The 20780-nt window shown below is 35.1% G+C and overlaps 1 long non-coding RNA gene and 1 pseudogene across 2 annotated transcripts in view; one reads left to right on the top strand and one right to left on the bottom strand.

Annotated features, from left to right (window-relative positions):
* LOC146904468 (receptor-like protein kinase FERONIA) overlaps positions 1–20421 on the top strand; it is a 53353-nt pseudogene extending 32932 nt beyond the window's left edge. Inside the window, exon 2 of the transcript XR_015020526.1 lies at positions 19108–20421. The product of XR_015020526.1 is annotated as a receptor-like protein kinase FERONIA (transcript). The remainder of the gene's footprint in view (positions 1–19107) is intronic.
* LOC146904469 (uncharacterized) lies at positions 7210–8805 on the bottom strand. Its single transcript, XR_015020527.1, has 4 exons — positions 8372–8805; positions 7797–7892; positions 7594–7708; positions 7210–7434 (listed from the first exon to the last, which is right to left on the bottom strand). It is a non-coding gene; the product is annotated as an uncharacterized LOC146904469 (long non-coding RNA).
* Positions 20422–20780: the final 359 nt, after the last annotated feature.

Genomic DNA, 20780 nt, shown 5'->3' with positions numbered 1-20780 from the left:
ATGAGGTACTTTAAAGTAACCTCTCTCTGCCGAAATTTTGTGTGAAATGACCAAAATGCCCCTGGGGACTAAAACGATTAAAAATGACTCAGATGCAAATTTAAAAAGGTTTTTGACATGGAATTAAAGCAAGAGTTTATGCAAGCGAATTAAAAGACTCAGAGACAATTTTAGGGGCTAAACAGGGTTTTAACACTTGAAAAGACTAAAATGCCCCTAGGGGCTAAACTGACTCAAAATGACTTCAAATGCAATTTTAAAAATGGATTTTGACATGGAATTGGAATAAGGACTTATTCAAACTATTTGAAAGGACTCAAACGAATTTTTTTGAAAGAAATTTTAACACAGGAAATGACTAAAATACCCTTTTTCATGGATTTTGCAAATAACATTGAAATAAAATGCAGAGAAAGATGTAATTGATCAGAGATATATCAAATGACTTATAATGCAAGAAAAGAAGAATTGAGTTAGTATTTTTAAGCCCAAAATTAGGGTATAACAACTATTAATTAGTAATGTTAGATGAGGTAAGAGAAATAAAATATCCAGCAAATATGTTTAGTGCTCCATATACATCTCATATGTATATCAACTTAAATAGATTATGTTTCCTTTTCACCTTTACCGGTATACTAATCTATTTTGAAAGGTGGAACTCACATCCTTCAAATGATATAAAACCAAATGAGTCCAATAGTCCATATCCATGGATTTTGGAAATGTGAATCACACTTGTTTGTACTAAACAGTGATGCCAATGATATACAAAAGGTTCAAATCTCATTTGATCCTTTTCTCATATGTTATAGACTAGCTTATCAAGATCATGGAACTCAAATCCATTACTTGATCAGCACATTGTATAGAAAACATTATTAGGACAATAGGACAATATTTGTCTATCATTCAACTACACAATCATTCTCTTGTCAATACAAGATTTATGATTTAATGCTTCTATTTTATATGGAATTTAATAACAATTATTTGGTTCCATATCAAGTTAAGTTTAAGTCCAAGCATAAGCTCTTATAGTCAATGAAACAATTTGTCCCATTCCAGACGTAGGTGAACTTCACTTATAGTTAATGTTCTGCTTCTTTAAAACTCTCTATATTTCAACAAATATGAGATTAATCATCAAGTATCATATACTTATGATGAAGAAGTAGAAATTTAACTTTCTATAACTATATGGGTAAATAAGAAGTCTTACTTCTTTCTTATATTTTGACCCTTTCAAAACTACGAGCAATTTTTGTTTTTCAACTTTTGAAATAATTGCTTCCCCTTTTTGCAACCGTGTTTAACCTTTCAAAGGTAGAAAAACAGAATTTGAATTTTATTCTTATCCATGTACATCTACTTGATAGGCTTAAACTATTCATCTTATAACATTGAGGTTGAATGATCATATCATTCTCCATCGTCGTTACCACTATGAGATATCCTATATCTACTCATTTGACCCAATGCTTCTGATAAGCGTTGTTTTTCAAATATAGACATAGAAAGTTGCTAGGAAATAACTGCTCGAGAATATAAAGTTTTTCTCATTCTTAAGAACAATTCTTAAATTTTTTTGAGGGAACAATTCTTAAATTTTGTACCAATTCAGAAACTCTTTTCTGAAGATTTTGTTCTTCATAAGAACATTTAACAATATAATAAAATTATATATGCCGAAGAAATTCTAAATACAGAAAATAAAATAAAATTGTATCATGATATAAAAACATAATTAATTAGGTCTTTAATTAAATATGCTCCCACTATTTTACTCAAAACAAATGACCTTCAACATTTGAATCGGAAAATCTCATTGGAAGATTCTCTAGTGGGTTGAAATCCATATTTCACCTTGCTTTAAGTCAACGGAGGCTGTACTCAAAACTCAGTTATTTAGGTAGGAACTCCTTCCAATTGTATCTCATACAACTTTCAAATCATTTGAGTGAATAACTCCTTACTCTAATCTATCATATAGATGTTCCCAAACATTGCTTCTAAATTTATTTTAATCTTATTAAAATTAATTTAGTTAAGTTAAACCCAAAAGAATAACACTTGGGTAAATTGGATTACCGCACCGCAACTTACTAGTATAGAAAGTGCACCTCGCGGAGGCGAAACCTACACATTTCGATATTAGTCTTGAAGGGTGTTAAACTTTTGGAAAGCATTAAACTTAATATTTTGAATTGAAGGATTTTTATTATGTTTGATCTCACCTCACCACGGCTTATATATCATATATATTCGCACTCCAATCATTCAAGCATGCATAACAATTATACAAAATTAAAGTGACATGATTATGGCCTCCAAACGTTATGACTCTCTCAAGTCAATGAGAGAATCTAAACTAATCCTAGAAACGACCTTGCTTCTCCAAGCTGGACCTCCAGGACTATCCTAACGCCTTCAGCCCTATTACCTACTTGTATTCTATTTACATTACATAATAAGAAACTCGTTTTACATACGAGGGAGTGGATGAGAAGAGAATTTACAAATAGAATATGAGAGAGAGGCACGACACGCAGGCCGTATTTCAAAATCCAAACAAAATAAAATAAAAAGGACTAAGGCCATAATCATTCACACACATAATAATAACAAACACACTTTTATTATTATTAAGGTCTTATAATTAAAATAAATTAAATTAAAATTTGACATATGATCATACTACGCAGATTAGCTGGGGTTTTAATTGAGTACCAAAATATATTATATTGAGTACAAAATATATTATATTAAGTACAAAAATATCTCATATTATGTACCAAAATATATTTTATTGAGTACCAAAATATATTATATTATGTACCAAAATATATTTCAGATCAAGTACTAAAATATATTAGATTGCATACCAAAATATCTCAGATTGTGCTCCAAAATATTCTAGATTTCGTATTTCGCATCAACACTTGACACGTTTATGAACACCCAAATCGTTTCGGCAAATATTATGATCAAATGCAAAAGATCATATATGATATTGAAACTCTTTCAAATCATGATTCTTTTAAATTATAAACAAATCAAGTTAAAGTCATGCAAATCGATTAAATAATTTCAAAAGATCATATATGACATTGAAACTATTTCAAATCATGATCTTTTAAATTAACTATCAATTTAGGATCGTTTATTACCTTTCAAACAACTTTTGAAAAACAATCCAAAAGGTAGAATTTTTATTTACTTAATTATAGTAATATTGACACTCAATAATTATTATAATTAAATCTGCTTTATTTAGGCAATCAATTTGTTTCCAAAACAAATCACAGGGATAAAATTAAGCAAATATTTTATTACCAAATTCAAAAATCATATCTGATATTGAAACTCTTTCAAAATCATGATCTTTTAAATTTACTACCTTTCTTCAATTAAATAAATTAATTAAACATAAATATTTTCAAGGATTGTTTGTTCAGCATGAACAACCGGATCTATGATGCTTCACCAGATTCGGATATTGAAGCTCACTCTCACGAACTGTTCAAATTCACAACAATCTCTTTGAAAACAATTGATCGAATGATACAACCATAATAATACAACGCTTGTATAGTTAGGTATCCTAATACAACAATCAAACATCAATAGTTTTAACAATTGTTTGTTCAGTATGGACAGCCGGATCTTTGATGCTTCACCAGAATCGGTATTCGAAGCTCAATCTCACGAGTTGACTACAAATTCACAATCAATTATATAAAACCTATTGAACGAATGATATCATCAATATATCACATATAATGATGTTGTATTTAAAATCATATATCACATATATGATATTGATCAATCAATTTTAATTAATATTTAAATTTAAATGATAAAATATTAACACTTAATATTCTATTTTATTAACGGATTTGCATTCCAAATTAATTCCTTATAGAATATCAAAATATTAGCAAATCAAATATTTGCGAAAATATTATTATCTCTTAAAACAATTTTAAAAGATAATCTAATTTGATTTGTTTCCAATCATGTTCCCGTCGATATGTATAATCGATATGTCGATACTTCACCAGAAACGGTTTCTGAAACATCAAACAAATCGAAAAGCCATGCACAGAAAACATGATACGATGCCAATTTTAATTCTCTTTATTATTTAATTCCGATTCAAAATGTTTAATCATATTAAAACATAAAGCAGTAACAAAGCAATCTGATTCATGGTTTCGTAATTGGCTCTGATACCACTGAAGGAAAATCGAATAGAAGAATGGAGTAGAAGCAGCGGAAAATTTTCGATTTTCATTCCTTGGATCATTACGAAATTCAAACATGAATCAGTGATTCGATTGTTACCTTGAACTGTGGAATCTGAAAGCTGGAACTGGAAACTGGAATCTCGATCACAGCCAAGCAAGCAGCAAGCAGCAAAGCCTCTAGCAAGTCCACACAAACAGAGAAGAAAGGGTGACAATATATTGATCTATATATTGCTCCTCCAAAACTCGGTGCTAGCCAATGAATTGGAAGTGCAGAGAAGAAAGGGGTTGCTTCAAAACGTGTAACCAAAAACTTCAGCACCAGAGTTCTATTTATAGAACTTCTAGTGTGCTCTGCAAGTCATAAGTCACTATTGGGCTTCAGTAAGCCCAACAACGAGTTTAGTAATTTTGCTAACTAATTAGCGTTATTTACTAAACGCACCCCTTATATAAGTCATACTTATATATTTCTCTTTTGACTGTTCTTTGTGTGTGACCCTTTAGGTTCTAGTCACGTTGGCAATAATATTAAATCTAACATTTAATATTATAAACAATGAGCGGTATCTAGCAACACATCATTGCTACCCAAGTGACAAGAATGTCAAGTGATCTGACGAAACCTTTCCATGATAATACTCATGTGTACAATTACTCCTTTGTCTCGATATCTTTATTGATCCCAAGGCATAGATATTGTCACCCTTGTATAGATCAATATTTATATTTCTTGATTCCGAAATATACTGAATAACGAACAAGTCCAATATCTTATATTGACTTAGTTCGGCATGGCCATGCAGTTTTACAGTCATATTTCATCAAGAGGCCTAAAGATATATCTCCCGTTTATGAGGAGGGACAAATCCCATCTAGGACACTCATGTCCCTCAGCATGCTTCATCAAGTACCCATCAACCAACGTTATGGTTATCCTTTTACAGACAACGTTAGAATGGCAACAAAGCACTTGAGTCCACATCTAGGGATCATAGTGGTTTCAGGTCTAAGAGCGATATACATTATTATCATTGTGAGAATATCTTATGACATTTTCATAACATACTATGTAGTATTCTCACGGTGGGTCAATCCAGTATAAATATTACTCCTAATATTTATACCTATGTATAGACTTAATATCTCAATATCAATGACCCATGAGATGCGGTCATCAGTCTACATACATAATAGTCTTTATGCTTTATTATTATCCCAATTCATATTAAAGCTTGACTATGGATATGTTTAAGAATAGCGTTCTTTACGTAATGTAATCTCATGATTAAGTCACACTTAATATTCCATTACATGAACTATCTATTCTAGGGACTTTATTATTTTGAAACATAACAAAATCAATAAAGAAATGCCTTATTATTATATATATTCACAATATATATTTATATCAATATCATGATACAAAGCCAAACCCAATCAATTTTGATTGGATATTAGGGCTTACTCCAATAACTAGATCATCCTTAAATGTAATGCCTGAGTCTACACTGAGACAGTTGAGTCATCATGGAATTTCTCTAAGGGGAAGCAGCTATTTGGTTAAGGCTTTTGACGGATCTCGTAAGGATGTTCTTGGAGATGTAGATCTGCCAATTACCATTGGACCGGAGACGTTCCAAGTCACTTTCCAAATCATGGACATCAACGCCTCTTACAGTTGCCTCCTCGGAAGACCGTGGATTCACAATGCTGGGGCAGTAACTTTCACTCTGCATCAAAAGCTCAAGTTTGTGAGGAATGGTAAGCTTGTCACTGTGCATGGTGAAGAAGCGTATCTGGTTAGCCAAGTGTCATCTTTCTCTTGTGTTGAAGCAGGGTCCGCTGAAGGGACGTCATTTCAAGGCTTGACTATTGAAGGTGCGGAACCCCGGAGGGCTAGTGCTACTATGGCTTCATTGAGAGACGCCCAGAAAGCTGTTCAAGAAGGGCAAACTGCTGGCTGGGGCAAAGTGATACAGATTTTGGAGAACAAGCGCAAAGAGGGCCTTGGGTTCTCCCCGACCTCAGGCGTTTCAACAGGAACTTTCTATAGTGCTGGGTTTATCAATGCTATTGCTGAAGATGCTGCTGAAAGTAGTTATATGCCTACGTTTGTTGTACCAGGAGGCACTGTGAGAAATTGGGAGGCTGTTGATATTCCTTTAGTCATGCATACTTCCATGTAATGTGTCTTGTTGCTCATGTTTTTCTTTGTTTTCAAAATAACAATCCTTTCGCTCTGCCCAAGGCGAAAGTGATGTCTTTGTAAGGGCATGTTTGTTTCGGCATTGCCGTTATCAATAAAAGTTGTCGTCTTTTCCGCGACTCTTTGTTTTTTTTACTTTTTTAGTGCCTTTTTTCTTGGAAATAATGGTAATGCCAGAAAAAACCAAAACATCTTTATTTTCTTATTAATTTCAAAAATCTGCATGAAAAAAACCTTTTTCTAAAATCATCCCAATCATATTATCACTACTACAAAAATGGGCTTATATAGCGTTTTTTTTTGGCTTTAGGTAGCGCTTTTGAAGCGCTATTGTAAATGGCGCTGGTAAAGGTAATATAGCGCTTTTTTTCTGTATAAAGCGCTAGCTATAACAGGGTTTATATAGCGCTTTATGTCAAAAAGTGCTAGCAAAGGTTATCCTTAGATAGCGCTTTCAAAAATAAACGTCATCTAAGACAAGTTTAAAAACAGCGTTTTTGTTTTAAAAGCGCTATGTAACAATAGGTTTAGATAACGCTTTATAAAGGAAAAAAAGCGCTAGGAAAAGCATTTATTTTATTTTATTTTTGTCAAAAAAAATTCCTTTCCAGATAGCGTTTTTTTTTATTAATTTAAAGTAATATATATATATATATATATATATATAAAGTCTGAAATTTAAAGGGAAATGTATATAATTTAGGCACATTATAATTGAGACTATTATTTATCGAATAAAACATAACCATATCATAAAAAATGTATGTATATATAGCATAAAAGTCAGAAATGTATAGCCTCTAATATGGTAACATGGATATCTCTAAGAGTTACAACTAATTAGTTGACATAAAGATCAATATCTTCTATGGTATCATGCAGTCTTCATCTATCTTCTTGGTCTTCTCAACATTTTTATCCAAAACAAGCACGCAAATCATCATTCATTTCCAAATTTCGTTCACTCTCCTCCACCTGAATATATACCAGAAAACGCCATTAAGCAATAACGCTATATTATATTAGAGATAAATTCAAAGTACTACTGATCATGAGTAGAAATTAAAGCAAGATTATAAATTAAAACAACTACGTACCACTTCTAGCAAATATATTTAGAAACATTAAACTCACCTTATTATAAAAAAAATCATATAACTTTTAGGCTGATCATGAACCGACACCATTCTTCTTAGATTTCTATTAGTTTATCTTTTGAGTATGTCACACACTTGAAACCATCAATGTACTGTATATATTATAACATTAAAAATAAACATGTTACTTAATAAACTTAATTATACATAGATATTATACTTTAATATAAAAAAACATACCAACTTTGGAATCTCATTTAGTTTTGAAATGAGAATATCTTTCATAAACCTCATCACAAAGTACCCGCAATCTATACCATTTTCTTGGCAAGGACACTACAAAAAATAAAATAATAAGTAATTGTATAAGTTAGTTTATTTGGTATGCCATGTAGAAGTCACGATGGATGATTATGGAATTGATTAGTAGGTTATACAAAAGGCATATGCATAGTGTATATCATATTATCACATCATTCAATTAGTTTATTAGAAAATAATTCTAGTCACACACAAAAAGTGTCATTGTTTATATATATAAAAAAAAAAATTGAACCAAAAGAAAAATTATTCATCTTACTAGTTGTGTAGAGTTTAATTAAACCCAAAATCTTTAATAAACAATTGTCAAATTTCAGTAATTATTCATCAAACAAAAATTTTGAACTTTCGATTGTCAAATTCATCCTAATCACTAACAGTGAAGTCTTAAATTTAGTTTGAACCTTGAAAACCTAAAATATCCAGATGAAAATCTGAAAAAAATTAAAGAATATTTGAGTTAAGTTGAGGTAAGGAAAGAATGAAGATGGTACCTGAGATGAAGAATTGAGTATTGAAAAAGCTGTAACCGGTCGACGGCAGCGACGATATGATGCACCGCAATTAAGAGTGAGATAGAGGTGGTTGTTCTGGAATGAATCGAAAGAGACGGTTATGGTTTTGGAATAGATCGAAGGAAGCGAGTGATGGTGATGAATGAATTGATAGATATAGGTGGTTGGTGATGAATGAATCAATAGAGGTGGTGGTTCTGGACTGAATTTCCTGCACACGATCTAATGAAAATTTTGAGTAAAGTAGTTTTGGGTTATGTTATTAATTGCTTTAAAAAATACGTTTAATGAAAATTATGTTATAGTTTTTATTTTATCTTTAGGATGCATTAAAATAGGGATTTCCATTAAAATTGGGATTCTTTGTTACTTTTGAGTATATAACAAAAAGAAGTTACGCTTTGTTGTTAGTGTATAAAGCGTTTTTTTTTGTGTAACAAAAAAAAGCATTTTTTTTTCAAATATAAATAAAAAAACAAAAAACGCAAACTTCATGAAAATTATGTTATAGTTTTTATTTTATCTTTAGGATGCATTAAAATAGGGATTTCCATTAAAATTGGGATTCTTTGTTACTTTTGAGTATATAACAAAAAGAAGTTACGCTTTGTTGTTAGTGTATAAAGCGTTTTTTTTTTCAAATATAAATAAAAAAACAAAAAACGCAACGTGCAAAGTAGGATTTATGGAAAAGTAGGATTTAGTGGGACCAGGACATTTGATTTGTTTTTTTAGTTTGGATTTGTTTTTTGGGAAAAAATTTAGATTTGTTTTTTTTTTAAAAGTTTAGATTTAGTTTGTTATATATAATATACATAACAAAGGTTTGTTATATATATGATAAAAGAATTAAAAAAGGTTTGTACCAAATTTTTTTTTTAAAAAAAAGGTGTGCTTTGTTACTGCAATCCATTTTTCATAAAAATTCAAAAAATGTTTGAAATATGCTATGCAGGGGATCGAACAGGGGACCTGTTAGTTAATGTACATTAAATCAGTTAATAAAATGGCGCTTTTTTTAACCTATAAGCGCTATCTTTCTCAAGCATACAATAACGCTTTTTTTAACCTATAAGCGCTATTTAAGGTTGATTTATATATAGCGCTTTTCATAAAAAGTGCCATATACGATTAATCATGTTTTTTATTTAAATAACTATTATTTTTATTTAGCCTATACTGACGCTTTCAATACAAAGCGCTATATATACTTAAAATGATAGATAGCGCTTTTTCAAAAAAGCGCTAGCTAAGACCTCCGTGTTTTAATTTATAGCGCTTTAGTGTTAAAAGCGCTATTTATGAGGCGCTATATTTTCCCAATTTTGTAGTAGTGTATGCAGATTGAACCATAATAAACCCGTTGAACACAGTGACCCTACGGTTCCTCCACCTGTATATGAAGACGGAGATGAGGAGGATAATGAAGAGATACCGTATGAGATCACTCGACTGCTTGAGCAAGAAAAAAGAGCCATTCAGCCTCACCAGGAAGAGATTGAGCTCGTTAATTTGGGTACATGAAGAGAACAAGTGGGAGATCAAAATTGGTGCTGCACTCAAGCCAGAAGTAAAAAAGAAGATTACTCAGCTTCTCCGTGATTATCCAGATGTCTTTGCATGGTCCTATGAAGATATGCCGGATCTGGATCCCAAGATTGTGGAACATCGGATACCAACAAGACCTGAATGCCCTCCTGTCAAGCAGAAATTGAGAAGGTCTCGTCCAGACATGGCTCTTAAGATTAAGGCTGAGGTGCAAAAGCAAATTGATGCGGGTTTCCTCATGACAGCTGAATATCCTGAGTGGATCGCCAACATCGTACCAGTGCCAAAGAAAGACGGGAAAGTTCGGATGTGTGTTGATTACAGAGATTTGAATAAAGCCAGTCCAAAAGATAACTTTCCATTGCCTCATATTGATGTACTCGTCGACAGTACTGCTCAATCCAAAGTGTTCTCCTTTATGGATGGTTTTTCCAGCTATAACCAGATACGGATGGCGCCTGAAGATAGAGAAAAGATGTCCTTCATCACTCCATGGGGAACATTCTATTATAAGGTAATGCCTTTCGGCTTGATAAATGATGGCGCTACCTATCAAAGGGGTATGACTACCCTGTTTCATGACATGATTCACAAAGAAATTGAAGTATATGTTGATGACATGATTGTGAAATCAAGTGATGAAGAGCAGCATGTTGTATACTTGAAAAAGATATTTGAAAGATTGAGAAAGTACAAACTGCGGTTGAATCCCAACAAATGTACATTCGGTGTAAGATCTGGAAAGTTGCTAGGCTTCGTTGTCAGCCAAAGAGGCATTGAAGTTGATCCTGACAAGGTCCGAGCTATCAGAGAGATGTCGGCCCCACAAACTAAAAAGCAAGTCAGAGGTTTCCTCGGATGCCTGAATTACATTTCAAGATTTATATCTCACATGACTGCTACTTGTGGACCAATTTTCAAATTGCTCAGAAAGAATCAGCCTGTTGTATGGAATGATGAATGCCAGGAAGCTTTTGATAGCATTAAAGAATACTTGTTGGAACCACCTATCTTTGTCCCGCCAGTGGAAGGAAGGCCTTTGATTATGTATCTGTCAGTGTTAGATGAATCCATGGGTTGTGTTCTCGGTCAACAAGATGAGACTGGAAAGAAAGAACATGCTATCTATTATCTGAGCAAGAAATTCACCGACTGTGAGACCGGTATACAATGCTTGAAAAGACTTGTTGTGCTTTAGCTTGGGCTGCCAAACGCCTGCGTCATTATATGGTGAATCATACAACTTGGTTGATATCCCGAATAGATCCAATCAAGTACATCTTTGAAAAGCCTACTGTTACTAGAAAGATTGCACGTTGGCAAATGTTGTTGTCTGAATATGATATTCTGTATAAAGCCCAAAAAGCAATCAAAGGAAGCATCCTTGCTGAGCATCTTGCTTGTCAACCTCTTGATGATTACCAACCAATTAAGTTTGAGTTCCCTGATGAAGAGATTATGTATCTGAAAGCAAAAGACTGTGAGGACCGCTGATTGATGAAGGGCCGGATCCCAATAGCAAATGGGGGTCGGTATTTGATGGCGCTGTCAATGTTTATGGTAAAGGGATTGGGGCCATTATTGTAACTCCGCAGGGGCACCACATTCCTTCACTGCTCGAATAACTTTTGAATGCACGAACAATATGGCTGAATATGAAGCGTGTATCTTGGGAATTGAAGAAGTCATTGATATGAGAATCAAGCATCTTGATTCCTACGGTGATTCCGCGCTTGTCATTAATCAGATAAAAGGTGAATGGGAGACTCATCATGAGAAGCTGATCCCTTACCGTGACTATGTAAGACGTCTTTTGACATATTTTACGAAAGTTGAGCTACACCATATCCCTCGGGATGAAAATCAGATGGCTGATGCCCTTGCTACTTTATCTTCCATGTTTCGTGTGAACCACTGGAATGACGTGCCCATAATCAAAGTGCAGCGTCTTGATAGACCCGCTCATGTGTTTACTATTGAAAAAGTACCTAGTCAGACTGATGAAGATGTGAATAATGGAAAACCATGGTATTATAACATCAAACAGTTCTTGCAGAATCATGAATATCCACCTGGTGCTTCCAATAGGGATAAAAAGACCCTGAGGAGATGGGCTAGTAGATTCCTTCTGGATGGAGAAATCCTATACAAGAGGAACTATGATATGGTCTTGTTGAGATCTGTTGATGAACAAAAAGCTGAGAAATTGATGCATGATGTACATGACGGTACTTTTGGGACCCATGCTACGGGTCACACTATGTCAAGAAAACTGTTAAGAGCCGGCTATTACTGGATGACTGTGGAGCGTGATTGCTACAAACATGCCAAGAGATGCCACAAATGTCAAATCTATGCTGACAAGATTCATGTGCCTCCACATGCCCTCAATGTTATCTCTTCCCCATGGCCTTTCTCTATGTGGGGCATCGACATGATCGGAAGAATTGAACCAAAAGCTTCCAAAGGTCATCGTTTCATTTTAGTGGAAATTGACTACTTCACCAAATGGGTTGAAGCTGCTTCCTATGCTAATGTGACCAAGCAAGTGGTAGTGAAGTTTATCAAGAATAACATCATCTGCCGATACGGTGTTCCCAGCAAGATTATCACTGACAATGGATCCAATCTGAACAATAACATGATGCGAGCTTTATGTGAAGAATTCAAGATTGAACATCACAACTCTTCTCCTTATAGACCTCAGATGAATGGTGCAGTTGAGGCTGCTAACAAGAACATCAAGAAAATTGTTCAGAAGATGGTCACTACTTACAAAGACTGCATGAGATGCTACCTTTTGCCTTGCATGGTTACCGTACTACAGTGCGCAGTTCAACCGGGGCAACTCCCTTTTCTCTGGTATATGGTATAGAAGCAGTTCTCCCCCTGGAAGTGGAGATTCCATCTCTTCGAGTGATCATGGAAGCAAAGTTGACTGAGGCTGAATGGTGTCAAAGTCGGTATGATCAGTTGAATTTGATTGAAGAGAAACGCATGGATGCTATGGCTCATGGACAGTTGTATCAAGTGCGAATAAAGAATGCTTTTGACAAGAAAGTCCGGCCTCGTGAATTCAAGGAAGGCGAACTTGTATTGAAAAGAAGGATAAGTCAGCAACCCGACCCAAGGGGCAAGTGGACACCTAACTATGAAGGTCCTTATGTTGTCAAGAAGGCTTTCTCTGGTGGTGCTTTGATCCTTACACACATGGATGGTGTTGAACTTCCGAATCCTGTAAATGTCGATATAGTCAAGAAATACTTTGTCTAAAAATATGAAAAGAACAGCGTGGTAGGTCGAAAACCCGAAAGGGCGGCCTAGGCAAAAATGCGCTTCCCGGTGGATCGAAAACCCGAAAGGGCGATCCAGGTAAAAGTTAGGGACAAAAAAAATGAATATGAAAAAGCTCGCTGAGATTGTACGCAACTCAGGAAAAAATGAGCGTCTCGATGAGCCGAAAACCCGAAAGGGCGGTTCATGCAAAAATGAGATTGGTAATGAAAGACAAGTAACTATATCCGGTAAATCACCATCACCCCTTGGGGCAACTGCAACTGTCAATGATCGTCTTCATCAGAAGCTTCTGTACTTATGAATTCAAAATTTCTATGAAATTTAGCGGTCATCGTGTTCAATGTACCACCAACCAATAAAATTACCATTTTCCAAGCTTTGTAAATCCGTGGAGTTTTGCCTTTGGCTGACTCTCACTCTTCTACATCAATTTGAGTCTGTGCTTTTGTTTGAAATTCTATTTTCTTTCTATTTGACAATGACAATGTCTGAAACAAACATCTTTGAAAATTGAAAAACCTTTTTCTGTCTATTTTGAAAGCATACCTGAGCAATAGGGTACATTCCAGTGAACACATGCATGAATAAATGTGTATCAATGTCCATTTCAATACATGATACAAGCAGGTTGTTCCCCAGGATGATCTGTGGTCAATGGCAAGAATGAAAAAATAGAATGAAAATGAAAAAATTGAAAAATGCAAATGAAAAGCTCGCTAAGTTGAAAACCTGAAAGGGCGGCTTAGGCAAAAATGAGCACCCCGCTGATTGACAACCTATGAAGGCAATTCAGGCAAAAATGGGGCAATGAAAAAAATTTACTACCGGTGGATCGAAAACCCGAAAGGGCGGTTCAGGCAAAAATGGGATTGAAAAATGAAAGATTGAAAATGAAAGAATGAGAAATGATGTAAAAGCATTGACCACAGATGCGAACATCCAATGTTTACCCAGCACTGACACGCCTAGCAATGGCAATCTGTCTCAAGGAATCTTCCAAGGTTCCCTCTTCTGCAAGTTTTGTATATGTAATGTGATATATTGCCCTCAGCCATGGTTTCGATAAGTCTCTCAGCGACGGTCTCTCCAAAGAGGATTCCATGTGTATATGTTATAGCACGAGCCACCACGTGCCCAATCTTCCAATGTTTTGTCTGTCTCTGTGAAACTTCCCTGCCAAATTGTAAACCAATCATGCATTTCCAAGCATTCATACATGCATAATCATGCATTCTATGTGCTCATGCATTTGTAAAATTGTTATACCATACATACATGTTGCATTTTCTATCTCAACTTTCAATTCAATTCAATACCTATGTCTCTTTCCATCTCAATTTTCAATTCAATGTCTCTGTTAATGCCTCTGTTAATGTCTCTATTAAAGTCTCTGTTTATGTCTATGTGAAAACTCCTGTGAAATTTCTGTGAGCCAACGTTACTTGGCCATATTTCTATCTGCAAACTTGATGTCTGTGTTAAAATCCTTGTGAAAGTTCCTTCTGGGCCAACGATAATGGTCATGTCAATCTTCAAATCAAGTCAATGTCAATTTACTCTCAATTTGTATCTTGCTAAATCAAGCTCCCCATGTATCTTGCTATATGTTTTGTTATTGGTCAAGTGGCTAGTTCCATCCAAAGAACAGCTTGTACCTGCTGATATGCCTGTGTTTCCGGTCAAACGACAAGTTCGATCCAAAGAACAGTTTGTACCCTGCTTATGTTTTGTTATCGGTCAAACAGCAAGTTCGATCCAAAGAACAGTTTGTACCTGCCTGCATGTTGTGATATTGATCAAGTAGCAAGTTCGATCCAAAGAACAGCTTGTATCTGCCTATATGTCTATGTTTCCGGTCAAGTGACAAGTTCGATCCAAAGAACAGCTTGTATCTGCCTATATGTCTATGTTTCCGGTCAAGTGACAAGTTCGATCCAAAGAACAGCTTGTACTTGTCTTGTACTTCTATCCCCAGTCAAGTAGCAAGTTTGATCCGAAGAACAGCTTGTACCAACCTTTTGTTTGTATTACTTGGTCAAGTGGCTAGTTCGCTCCAAAGAACAGCTTGTACCTGCCGTTTGTCCCCTAGTTTGTCTACCTTGTTAATGTCTACCTAGATCCCCAGTGATATGACAAGCTCTGTAGACTCCAGTTGTTTGTCTTGCATTCATAATCAAAATGTTGCATGGCATTCATGTTTTTGCAAATGTGAGAGCGTATTTTTATGTCCAAAAACAGTGCAAATGTTAATATTTAAAGTATCTTCGCCCCGTCAAATCAAAGACTTCGTCTTTTGACCCTCCGGATAAAGAAACTTAAATAGGGGCAGCTGTCATACCCTAATTTTCGACCTAAAAATACTTGCTCAAAATATGTTTCCATCTTTGATATGTGTCTATTACTCTTGAGAGGTTGCCACGTTGCTATTGTTTTGCCCTGATATTTTACCATGCTTTATCTGCATATTTTACTGTCTTTGTTTTGAAAATATTTTCAACTGTATATTTGTCTGTGTTTTCTTGCATTTAAAGCCATCCAAAAGGGTTTTCTTGCATTCCAAGTCATTTGACTTTGTCTCTGATCAATTGCATATTTCTCTGCATTTTATTTCAAGTTTATTTGCAAAAATCATGGAAAAGGGCATTTTAGTCATTTCCTGCATTCAAACTCATTTTAATCTCTGAAAATTGTCTCTGAGTCTTTTCAATTGGTTTGTATAAACCTTTGTTTCAATTCCATGTTAAAATCCATTTCAAAAATTGCATTTGAGTCATTTTGAGTCAGTTTAGTCCCTAGGGGCATTTTGGTCATTTCACATAAAATTTTGACAGAGAGAGGTTACTTTAAAGTACCTCATTTTTGTAGTTGGTTCGTTTTAGTCCTTTTTGTGTTTTTTAATTGTTTCACTTTACGTTATTTTCCATTTTACATTTTTACCCAATTTTATTTTTAATTTGCATTTTAGTCCTTCAAAGTTTTAAAAATTGCATTTAAATCCTTTTGGTTTTAAAATTGATTTTTTTTAGTCCTTTTTCTTAATTGCAGATTAGTCCTCCAAGTTATTAAAAGTGCAATTTTTAGTCTTTTCAAATTTTGCAGTTTAGTCCTCTGAATTTCAGAAATTGCAAAATGGTCCAAGTCCCAAATTCAGTCCAAATCCGAGCCAAACAAGTCCATGAACACATGTCAGCATGCTATTGGCCAAGGCATCACACTTGTCAGCTATAAATACGACACATCACACTCAGAATAAGGGAATCAATCATTCAGTGTCAAATCATCATTCCGTAATCGCCACATCACAAACAGAGTAACATTTTCTCTCTCTATTCAGTTAGATCAAAAGCATCAGAAAACTCAAGAACACAAAAGAACAATCACAAACCCTAATTCTCCAGAACCGAATTCAAAGCCAAAATCAAGCAAATTCTTCGCGGTTCTCAGAGATTCAAGGTCGAATCTTCATCATTGAACCGCTATTCTCTGCAATTCCAGTACGAATTCACCACGACAATGGCGTTTTCATACGATCACAGGGAAGAGGTTTGAGTAGAGAAGAAGAAGGATCGAAGCGGTTTCGAATCGGAGAAGAAGAGTTTTCATTCCAGAAAGGAAGAGGAAGCAAAATCAACAGCGAAAGAGAGGTTTCACCAATTTATTTTCGGTGAAAAGGAGATTCGAAGCAACTCACCGGTTCGAAAAAAGTTCTAAGATCTCCAGCGAGCGTTTCTTGTTCGTATTCCTCCGATTAAAACCGAGGTGAGCCTTTTCTCTCTTCTTTTTCCTTGTTTTGTATTCAAAGTTTGCATCCGAAACAAAATCGTAGATCTACTCCGATCCAAGCCTTTCCTCCAAAAAACAGTTTCAAAATCGTAAGGAGGAGAAGAAGGCGAGTTCAAAGATGTAAAAAGTTTTGAAAAACCACGTAGGTACGGTGGCGCCACCGGCGAACCACCGTACCGGCACCGTTGAACTCGCCGGACCTCATGAGGAAGAAGATCGGAGGAGAAGAGAGAGGGGAGAGCTTCTCTCTCTAAGTGTAACCCTAGAGAGAGAAGCGAAGAGTGGAATTGATGTTGAACCGGCCTTGTGTGTTTTTATAAGAGTGTGAACCGGACCGGTTCGTTCGAACCAGTCTGGTTCACCTCTGAACCAAACGTTTTGAACCGTTGGATCTAGGTTTAGATGGAGCTGGATCAATCCAACGCTCCTGATGCGTTTAATAGTCCAGATCCATCAAGAACCTTGGGCTTGGGCCTTTTTGTACTGGATCTCATCCTTTCGTTATATTTTTGCTATTTTAACACTGTTGCTTGATAATTACACCCCTGCCATGCCTAAAAATCCTTTAAAAAATCTACAAAAATTCATGTATGTTTCTTGTTCATTTTGTGATGTTTCTGTGGTGATTTTGCATATTAAAAATTAGTAAAAAATAATGTGATGATTTTCTTGCTTATTTGTGATATTTAGTGTTAAAATCTTGTGAAAAATTGCATGATCTTGATCCTAATTCTTGATACATGTCCTTGATTTGTGATGTGTGAATTTGTGATGAGTTTACCTCTGTTTTGAGGTGTTTTTACTGAATGTTAATGTGTTGTGGTTAATTACTTGTTTTACAAGTCATGTAAATATTTGTTTGTGAAAATAAAGTGCCAAATGTATCTAAAAATGTATCATAACTCTTGACTTGAATATGTTCTTATAATTCTCACATTATTGCTGCAATAAAACCTTTGAAAAATTGTCATGATATGAGGATTATAGGTCATACACTTGTTTGGACATTGTGATAAATTTTAGGTATATTTTGCTACCTTTATGTTAAGAGTTTTGTTACTTTTTGTCAAGTTGTTGCTACTTTGCTTAGTGTCCCTTTTGCTTATAATTTCTATGCTATTATGCCATATTATGCTACTAACCCTCTCATTCATGGTTCATTCATAGCATTCTCATCTCTTTTCTCTAGATTTAATTTTCTTGCAATTTACATTTCTTGCAAAGATTTAGCATGTATAACCTAGGTTTTTTTGTACTTTATTTTATGCAATTTAAATTCTTGCAAGACCATAGCATGTAAACTAGGGCATATGTAAAGGACAATGGACTCTAATGATGTACAACGACACAAGCACCGACACATGCACACACATCACATGGATACATTAGATGAATGTTTAGGGAATGTATGCCTTAGATGTATGCTTAGGAATCACGATACTTAGAAAAATTCTCTTTTCCTAAAAACATGAACAGCTTCACTCAAATAATTTTCCAAAGAAACCTTGGGATCAAAATCCCATTGAATTTTCCCTTTATTTTCTTAAACAAAAAACCTTAATGAACTTTAATCATACTTAGACCTTTTTTGCAAAGTAAATAATCACACCTCACATTTTCCAAATCTTATGCCCTTGAGGCCTCTCTCTCTCTTTCTTCAAAATTCCATTTTCAAAATTAAAATCAACCAACAAAAACAAAAACATTTTTTGGAAGAGAACTACATGGATTTTGATCCCTTAAAAGGGTATGTAGGCAAGAAGTCAAAACTTCTCCAATTCCAATAAAACAAAATTCAAACACATTCTTCTCCCTCCAATTCTTAACCTAGCAAACCCTTAGGTGTAAATAACACTTACAAATAGCATTTAAAAATAAAGCGCGCGCGTAGAAAGTAAAGACGGTTCCTATAGGATACTATAGTCGTTATGGGTGCCTAACACCTTCCCATGACGAAAACAACTCCCGGACCTCGATTCTCAAGGGTTTTTCTTATTTTTCCCTTCCCAAGAAAAAATGAGATATCAAAGTTTAAAAAGGTTCAAACTTAATCAATGTTTGACACCCGAAAAACCAAGATAAAACAGGTATCACTATTTTTTGGCTAAGGAAAAGGTTTCACAATGCCATGGCAGATAATTCGTCTTAGAAAAAGAACATAGAGTTATTATCTCTGCCGCCCCATTTGTGTCGCTACTTTACAATCGCGGAGATCAGAGCAGCCACAAACAACTTTGACGATGATTTCATCATCGGAGTTGGAGGGTTTGGCAACGTGTACAAAGGTTGTGTCAATGGATCCACACTAGTTGCGATTAAACGCCTCAAATCAGGCTCTCAACAAGGTGCCAACGAGTTCATGAACGAAATCGAGTTGCTCTCCCAGCTTCGCCACATTCACTTGGTTTCCCTCGTAGGATATTGCAATGACAACACAGAGATGATTCTGGTTTATGAGTTCATGCAGCACGGTACTCTCTGCGAGTACTTGTATGGTTCCAAAATCAGCCCCTACCATGGAAGCAGAGGCTTGAGATCCTATTGGGTGCAGCGAGAGGGCTGAATTATCTTCATTCTGAGGTGAAGCACAAGATAATACATCGTGACGTAAAGAGCACCAACATACTGTTGGATGAGAAATGGGTGGCTAAGGTTTCTGATTTCGGGTTATCCAAGGTGGGACCTACAGGAATAACGACTACCCACGTCAGCACGATGGTGAAGGGGAGCCTTGGATATTTGGATCCCGAACACTATATGCTCCAAAGGCTAACTCTAAAATCTGATGTGTACTCGTTTGGTGTGGTGCTTCTTGAGGTGTTGTGTGCTAGACCACCTTTGGTTCGTGATTTGGATAAGAATACGGCAAGTCTAGTTTGTTGGTTTAAAAAATGTTACGATGAAGGTGTGGCAATTGAACAAATAGTCGATCCATTCATAAGGGATTCTATCACAGATGAGTGCTTGAAATATTATTGCAAGTTGGCGTTAAGTTGTTTGCATGATGATGGGACTCAACAACCCTCAATGAGTCAAGTGGTTGGGGATTTAGAGTTTGCATTGCAATTGGTAGTAAGTGAGGAAGATAGCCAATTTGGTATGACCCAAAAAGATAGGACATGTGATGAAGGGAGTGACCTGCATTTCACAAGATCCCACACCTACAAGGAGAGCACAATATCAGCGAGGCTAGGTACTCGAGAACATTCTTTCTCTGGGATTGGGAATCAAAGAACACGGTCGTATTCATGTCAAAACTTCAAAATTTGTATTTAGCAGTTGCATGGAACACCCTTTTATATATGTAAGTATAGTGTAAACATATATAATGTAAAACTAAATAATTTTTGCACAGCATAAAAGATGTTGTTTGATCATATCTTGGAATTTTTTAGCGCCAACTATGTTTTATTTTTTAGTGACTAAATAATATAAAACCTTAGCATATTTACTTGTAATTTCATTAATCATCAAACCTTAGCATTTTTTACAAGTAACACTAGCAATATAAGAAAAAAATGTTAAAAGGAATTCTTGTTATGAGTTGAGGGCATGAAACACTGATACACGGACACAAACACCAGACGCAAGACTAATACTTATTTGTCGACACTGATAATAATTTGAAAAAATAGAAATAATTGAATGTAACCAACCACAAGTGTCTCTCTTATGTCAAAAACTAACATTTCTTGGACACCTAACACGTCTTCAATTGAAAGTGTTAGTGCTACATATAGGTTGAAGATACAAGCTAGTT

Source organism: Medicago sativa, chromosome 7 (assembly GCF_051527215.1).
Source record: "Medicago sativa cultivar Bolivia chromosome 7, Bolivia_mono, whole genome shotgun sequence".
In the NCBI taxonomy this organism is placed as follows: Eukaryota; Viridiplantae; Streptophyta; class Magnoliopsida; order Fabales; family Fabaceae; genus Medicago; species Medicago sativa.
Note: the sequence above shows the minus strand (reverse complement) of the source record. Positions and strands in the feature narration are given on the sequence as shown.